This window comes from Lemur catta, chromosome 26 (genome assembly GCF_020740605.2).
Source record: "Lemur catta isolate mLemCat1 chromosome 26, mLemCat1.pri, whole genome shotgun sequence".
Taxonomy (NCBI): Eukaryota; Metazoa; Chordata; class Mammalia; order Primates; family Lemuridae; genus Lemur; species Lemur catta.
Window position 1 is genome coordinate 2,123,281 of NC_059153.1, and position 8,008 is coordinate 2,131,288.

Below are 8,008 nucleotides of genomic sequence, written 5' to 3' on the forward strand. Positions count from 1 at the left end.
TCTTGTTTTAAAATAATTTTAGACTTACAGAAAAGCTGCAAGAATAGTCAAGGAATTCTCATATACCTATTGCACCGATTTACCAATCGTTTATATTTCGTCCTATTATTTTTATGATTCTCTCTCCCTATATATATATATATGTCACTTACTACAAATATATATTTTCACATATATTTTTTCTAAACCATTTGAGAGTATGTTAGGGATATCATGCCCCTTTATCCCTAAATACTTTAATATGTATTTGCTAAGCACAAGGAATTCTCTTATATAAGTGCAGCAAAAAAAGATTCAGGAAACTTATCAATGCTTTTAGACTATTATTTAGTCTAACGTCTAGATTTAAATTTTATCGACTGTATCAATAGTATGCTTTGTGTTGCTACTTTCCCCCAGCCCAGGATCCAGTTCAGCAGAGTAGCTGGCATTTCATTAATTATCAAGTCTCTTTATTCTCCTTGTCTACAACAGTCAACCCTTTTTGACCTTAGCATTTTTGAAGAGTACATTTTATAGAATGTCCCTCAATGATGAAGCCGGCATATTTTCCACTGGTGGGTCTCTGGGAAGTAGAGAGAGGTAGTGGTGACCAGGAGCTCCCCAGAAAGCCTTGCCAGTCGGTTGATTAACTTTGAAGTGGTTTCCCTTCACTTTATATCTAGCTCCGGGTGAACTAAGCATGACAGAGAAAGTTCATCGATTTAAGCTAGACAATGCCGTATTATTGGGACATGTTGGAACATGTGGATGTAATCAAAGTGTCAGTGATGAATTCTTGAACTCATTCTTTTTTTAAAAAAAAATAATAGTATTCAAAGGTGGTCTCTAACCAATACTTCAATATGGCGAGTGGGTATGTTGAACATATCATAGAAATTTATAGCTCAGTGGAGCTGGAGATTATTTAGTGCGTCGCACGGAACGAGAACTTGAGATTTACTGAGCTTGGGAAATGGACTATGGTCGTCAGCAGAAAGTCAAGATCAGATGCCTCATCATCTTGGTTCCTTGCCCAGCGTGTTCTGTTCTGTTCTGTTCTGCCCCAAGTGATCAAAACTATGCTACCCACCGTATGTGCCAGCCACATTCCTATTTGTGATTTGGTGCCAATCCAGTTTTCGATGTAGTAGATTCATCTCATTATCAAACAAATGAAGCTTTACTGGAAAGTTTTTACTGAAAGGGCTACTAAAATTAGGCAGCTCTTTTGTACCTCAAAACATTCATTCTGCCAGTAGAAAGGTCTCCGTAGCTAAATGAGCAACTGTTTTAATCCATTAATTTCTGATGTTTAGATTTCCGTATTTTAGTTATTGTTTTGAATGAGCAAAAGGAGTCTCTATTAATTGTATTAACATTAACTTAAGAACAATCCACTGCACTGCAATGCAGGCCCCTTCCTCTCATTAGTGACAAAACAAGTTTTACGCAGAGCTCCTGCTTCAACGTGGAGAAGGGGTTGAAAGGCCATCTGCTAGAGTGGGAAACACATGTGCCTTAGAATCTGTCAAATGCAGTTTCAAATTCTGTATCCGTCGATGCTAGCAGTGTGGCTTAGGCGAGGTAAATAGTCTTTCTGAACTTCAGATTCCTCATCCATGTCCTGGGAGTAATGACACCAATTATTTGTCTCTCTCGGGTACTGTAAGTGCTTACTCTTCAGGATGACGGAAAATGCATCTTAAAGTGTCTGATGTGGTGTCAATGCTCGGTCGATGATTTTAATGATTATTTTCAAGTGGGTAATTATCTAAGACCTATGCTATGAATAGGTAGTCAGAAGCATCGTTACAGGGTGGGGAAGCTGATCCTACCAACCAGTGCTAAAAATAATCCGAGACTGTCATAAACAGTCCATACAATTATCCTTTAAACTTGCTTTGCCCAGATTTGGGCCTCAGGGTCAGCAACAGCATTCTCTTCCTCTGCCCCACTGCTCTGGCTGGTTAGTTGCATTAAAAAATAAAACAAAACTTTTTTCACTCTTTAGGGCTGCCCCAGATTTTTATTTCAATAGGTCTCACTGACATAAAAATGTTTTGTGTCAGGGAGTCCTGACAGCAGGACTTGTTCTGCCTGCTCCCTGGGTGGCCATGGCTGTGTATTTCTGCTCCTTTCTTAATTGAAAATGTGACCTAAGCGTCCCTGGGATGATCGTGAAGCTCGACGTGGCAAAGAGATTTCTTGAAATGTAAATTCATCTCCGTGCCTTTTGATTTTGTATTCGTTTTTTCATCCATAAAGCAAATCGGTAGCACAAATTTCATAGTCTTCCACGGGAATATTGCTTCCCAGGTTCAAGTCAGTAATGTCAAGTAAGGCAGGAACTACAAAGCTCTGCAAATGAGACCTCTGATGGCAACTGCAGCTCAACCATGTGACAACGGTATGGCAGACGTGAAGCTGTGATGCAGAGACTGTCACCGCCTGAATGGATTTCTCTTCTTCCAAATCCCACGGAACTGTTCCTCTTGACCCCTCTCTTCCTGCTCATACAGAAAAGATACCAATTTTAATAGCAATTATCTGTATGATTCAGCTGCTTTTGAGTTTGACAATTTTTTTGCAAAAATGTTTTAAAAGCAATTTGCCCGGCTCATGATGATCACAGAATCGCTCATTTGGGAGGAACAGAGTGGGGTCACCAGTCCAGGCTCCCGGTTGCAGCAGACAGTCCCTCTTCAGTGTCCCTGACAGATGCCACCTGGGCTCCTCATCATTGGAAATCATAAAATAAGGCACGCTATGGAAACGGGTAAATTTCTGCGTTTTGGGCTCCCCAATCATTTCTGCTTCATTTTAATCATGGTCTTCCAGAAATAGAAAAGATAAAAAAGAAAGTGAACTAGAACGTCGTGTTAAAAACATGCACACACACACACACACTTAAAATATCAAATAAAAATGCGATGGGGACACCGCTGAGCCTGATAGTGAGGAAGGGACGTTTGACAAGCAGCAGTCACGTGCCAGGTGTGACCTGCGGCTCGCACGGGGAGCTCTCAATCACCAGCCGCACTGAGCCCCCCTCTCCTGGTGTCTTGATTTCAGAAAGTGCCAGCAGGTGAAGGGGAAGCTGTCACAGCTGAAAATAGAACCAGATACGATAGAAAGTGCAAGTCGATTTTTTTTTTTTTTTTTTGGTGGCATATAGTAAGCTTTGTTTCTCGGTGGGCTGGCATAGTAGGGAATTTTCTTTTCTGCCTGCCTTGCCATCTGTCCCTTGGGAGAATCTCTGATGATCAGTCCTGGTCTGATGCTGAGCCTTGCAGCCAGACTACGGCCCCTGCGAGGCTGCAGTCTCTGCCCGAGCCTCATCTGACACAGGGGTGTGTGCGAGAGGTGGGAGGATGGCCGTGGGGAGCCGGGAGGGAACAGCTGTCTGTCACACAGCAAACACGGGTGGCAGCAGATCAAGGCCGGGCTGGAACACATGGTGGCTGCAGGGCCGGAGCAGAGCTGCTGAAAATTGAATCCTTCCTCCCAGTTCCTGACCCTATCAAGCCACAAAGCCGGAGTTACTCTCAAGGAGTTAGGGTTCCTAACGCTTAATTTCACTCCACACATTTGCTTCTGATTTTACTCTCAGAAACCAAAAGGAGGCTTAAAAAGCAAAGAGATTCATATTTCAGCAATTTGAGTGCAAAAGCCGCCTCTGGAACCTTCCCTTATGCTAACTAATAGGCACTCACAGAATTCAGTTCTGTTTGCCCAGCTCGTGTCTCTGGATGCCAACCTTTAGAATGAGCGCCCTTATGTCATCATTATTAAGCATTGACCCTATCTCGTGGTTACTGTTTATTATATACCAGCGGGTCATAAAAATGAAAGACTAAGGTCACTATGTGTTGATTTGCCATTGGAGATGACTTTAAAAAAATAAACTCGGTGGCTGCAGAACTGAAATGTTTAGTTATTCCTGAACACTGATGAGGCCCACGTGGCCTGTTTACCAGGTTTTAGACATTGACTACTTTTCAGGACTCAAGAAATCCTAGCGATCAGTGCTGGCTTAGGGTAGTTCCACCTCCTTAGCAGGGCCATTCTGCCCATCAGCCGTGGTGTACTGACAAACATTCGTGTGCCAAGCACTCTCCTGGGGACTTCAGAGAATTACAAAAGAAGCAGAAGATGCACATTAAAGTGTAAACTCTTGAGTTTACACTTCAGTGACAGAACCAGAGAAAACACAAATAGATAGGTGTCTGTAAATATAACAGACAAAATAAAACTCCGCTCTATTCCCTGGAGTGAACTTGGGGCCCTCAGTAACAGATGTGTTTTGGCTGTGCCGAGCGTACCAGGAACAGACACTATTGGATGTGCAGGAAATAAAAAAAAGTCTTCTTGTTTTTTTTTTTTTCCTCTCTTGTCCTAAAAGTGGTAACTGTAGTACCATAGTTTCGCAGCTCCTAATTAGTGAAGTATGCAGCACAGCTTTGACGGAAAAATAGCAACGTTCTCAAGTATCAGAAATGATGCTTGAATTTGGCAAAGGAGCTAGTTCCAGTCATGCAGTGAACATGCTCTGTTTTGGAACAAAGTGTCCAGCAGAGCACGTGTGGGATTCTGAGCACAGCATTTGTGATTCCAGGGCTCCACAGTAGTCCTGTCAACTCAGTTCATCTACTTCAGAAACACTTACTGAGTGCCAACTACCTGCCCAGTTATCGTGCTAGATGTTAGGGATTTAAAAATGAATAGCAGAGAGGACTCTCTGTTATTAACTGACTTTTCTCCCCGCCTCATTTCTGTGTTCCCTCATTGGGATGACACCCAAATAAACTGCAGCACTTAAAACTTTGTCCCAGGACCTGCTCTTGTTCACTGGCAACCTGGCTGAAGACTAACTCAGCTGGTAATTGGTGGAAGTTTTCAGGCGATCCGAGACAGCTGGTAAGGGTAGTCATTATCAACCCCTCTCCTCAACCAACCCAATCTCTTTGCTCTGCCGGACCCACATAAGATAAAAAATGTCCATAGGCGAATGTCTATAGATGAATATTCACGTTCTGCGGGCTTTCCCACAGACTCTGGCTGAGCAGACAGATGTTAACAATTTCCATACCATGTAACTTTGTCTTCTTGACCATAAATATAAATAGATCTGGAGTGGGCCAGTCTACGCATTGACCTAAATGAGGCACTCATTCATGCATTCATTAAAAAAAATACTTTTTATGTGCCAAGCACTATCCCAGACATTGTGAATATAGCAGTGAACAAGGTAGATTTAGACTCGTCCTTTATTAGGCCTTGAATGCAAAGCTTATAGAGATGGCAAGAGAGAAATCGTGGCAGAAGCTGGAAGTACAGTGTGTATATCACACTGATATGCGGGAGCCATGGAGGGAGAGAAGCTATGAGAAGAGAATTGAGACCATTTGGCAGTAGAAGGGGAAGCCGAGAGAGACACAGAAGCAGGGGTGAAGAGCTGCAAGGTCATGGTATTGTTACAATTCTAGATTTGGGACCCACAAGCCTGCTGATAAGATGGCAGCAAGGTAATCGAGTTGCAAAAGCTGCGTTGGGTTCCAAGGGTGACCCAGTTCCCAAATTCCATTCCGTCCCTGAGAGCTGGCTCGGGTGTGGATCCTGTTCCTCCATGTCTTTGGGCTCTGACCATGGTTTCTTCTGAATATTTTTCTGGTTTATTATTACTATAACAAACATTCGTTAATTAAGGAAAGCTGTGAATTATTTTTCATTTTAAAGCTGATTCGCACACAGACGTGAACGTGAAATTTAATTCTCACTTTTAACATAAAGAAACTGAAGCCCAGGGAAGCAAAGTGATTTTCTGTTGAGGCAAAAGCCCTGACCCCAAATTCACAGCATTTTACATCTATAAAGAACCAACACTAATAACCTCAGTTACCGTGAAAACACCCAGAAACAAGGCGATCCCTGGGGTAGACATCATTCTAAATTGGTGTTTCATACAGTTTGCAAAGAGGATCATAAAAATCCTGTGTATTTCACTAAATCTACACTAGTTCAATCCATATTTATCAGTGCAATCCTCTAATCTTTCTATTTATTCTTTTGGTTTGTTTTGTGCTACTCCACCTATCTTTAAGCCAGTAGTTATCCGCATCACCTGGGAACTTATTAGACATGTAAATTTCTAGGGCTCATCCCAAACCTACTAAATCGGAAACTTAAGGGTTGGAGTTTAGCAATGTGTTTTGATAAGCCCTGCGGGTAATTCTGATGGCATGCTAAAGTTTGAAAATCATTGCTTTAGGCCAAGAAAATATCTGGCTCCGCTTCACCAAATATTCAAAGTATTCCTACAGATTACCATGAAAAAGTTTTTAAAAGAAGAGACCGTATATTATTTAAAAAATTAACCTCTGTGATGCTTATTAGGCATATTTTTGCCATTGTTATTGTTGATGATGAAGACGTATGTTTGTATCTGTGTGTTTTGCAGTTCTAGGTACGTGAAACCCAGTGGTGTCCTGGTAAATGTTTAATAACCAGCTCTCTGGAAAAGAGAAAAAGGAAAGCCCTTGTTTGTAGATTTGCTAATTTCTGTGGTGTAAATAATCCCATCATACCTAATTTCAAGCTGCCAACATGACCTCACTGGAAACAGCTGGGACCAGACGAGCTTTATCTACCTGGAGTCAGTACTGGCTCCACCCATTGCTTTTGATTCTGCACATTTAAGCATAAAGTCTGATCATAGTTGTTATTACTCTGCTTAAATCTTAGCTAAGTGAATTCTGATAAACTAAGAATATCGGACCAGAATTTAATTTTGAGAGTTAGGAAAAATTTAGTGTGCATGAAGACTTTAACAGCTCAAAGCATTTTCCCCTGGATTTTAATGACTTTCACAAAAGTAACAACAGAAAGAAAAATTAAACATGCATTTATTTGGAATATGTTCTTTAAATAGCACGATTACATACTGCAACAAACCAGCCTATTTAAATACAGGACATTTTCAACATCGCACTTTATGGCAATAAAACACTTTGCAAATCAATTTTATTGTTCCTCTCTGCAACCTCAAGAGGTAATAGATACGAGTTCCCTGTTTTTACAGATGAGGAAAGTAAGGCGCAAAGAGATCTTCAAACTTTCACGTAGTGTGTTAATAGAAAAACTGGGACTAGGGACTTGAGGCCTGGAATTTCCTAGCCATAGTTTATTAAGTTATGTTTTCTGAAATGTGCATAATTTAAAATGAGGCATTAATTGGCTTTGGTCTGGAGGGGTGGCCTTGATTTCCATTGGCACAATGTCCCAGACCTGAGTTATATTATGATACTTGCCAGCCCTGGGAGGGATACTTGTGTCCCTCCTGCCAGCCCTGACCTGCCCAGAGTCCCCGCTGAGCAGGGCCCGTACAGGGCCATGTTTCTTACTCTATTCCTAAAACCATTCGTCCCCCAAACCACAGCTGCCTGGATTAGAGGTGGACTCCAGACCCAGCAGTGGCCAATCAATAGATTGGCCTGTGGCCTAAACATTATAGGACAATCACACCCCTCTCCAGAATGTGGAATAACAAAGGATGAGAAAATTCGTGCGGGAGCTGAAGTTAAGTCATGATGTGAAGATATTTTGGGAAGGCCATGGTGAACCGTGGGTAAAGTTTTGGGAGAGCAGAAATGACCAGTGAGTAGAAGGTGTGACTTAGAGAACAGATATAATGATTAGATAAGGAAGCAAGTAGGTAGAAGGAAATAAATCAATGTTCAGGAAAAATAAACACACACCACGAGAGACAGACCATGCAGCAATTGTGGGAAGGGGAGAGGCAAGAAGGAGCAGGCAGATCCTAGGGCTGCTCTGGTGGCTGGTGGCTTTCCAGCCTCTGTGCACGAGTGGATGCACAAGTTCTGCTGCAGAGCACAGGAACTCTGCATTAGAGACTGAGCCCGAAGGGGCTTTGTAGTCCTCGCATAACTCAAGTCTGGAGGCAGGCGGTTCAGGGCTGCAGCAGCAGACCCACAACATCAACGACACGCCAAGCTTGTCCAGCTTTCCT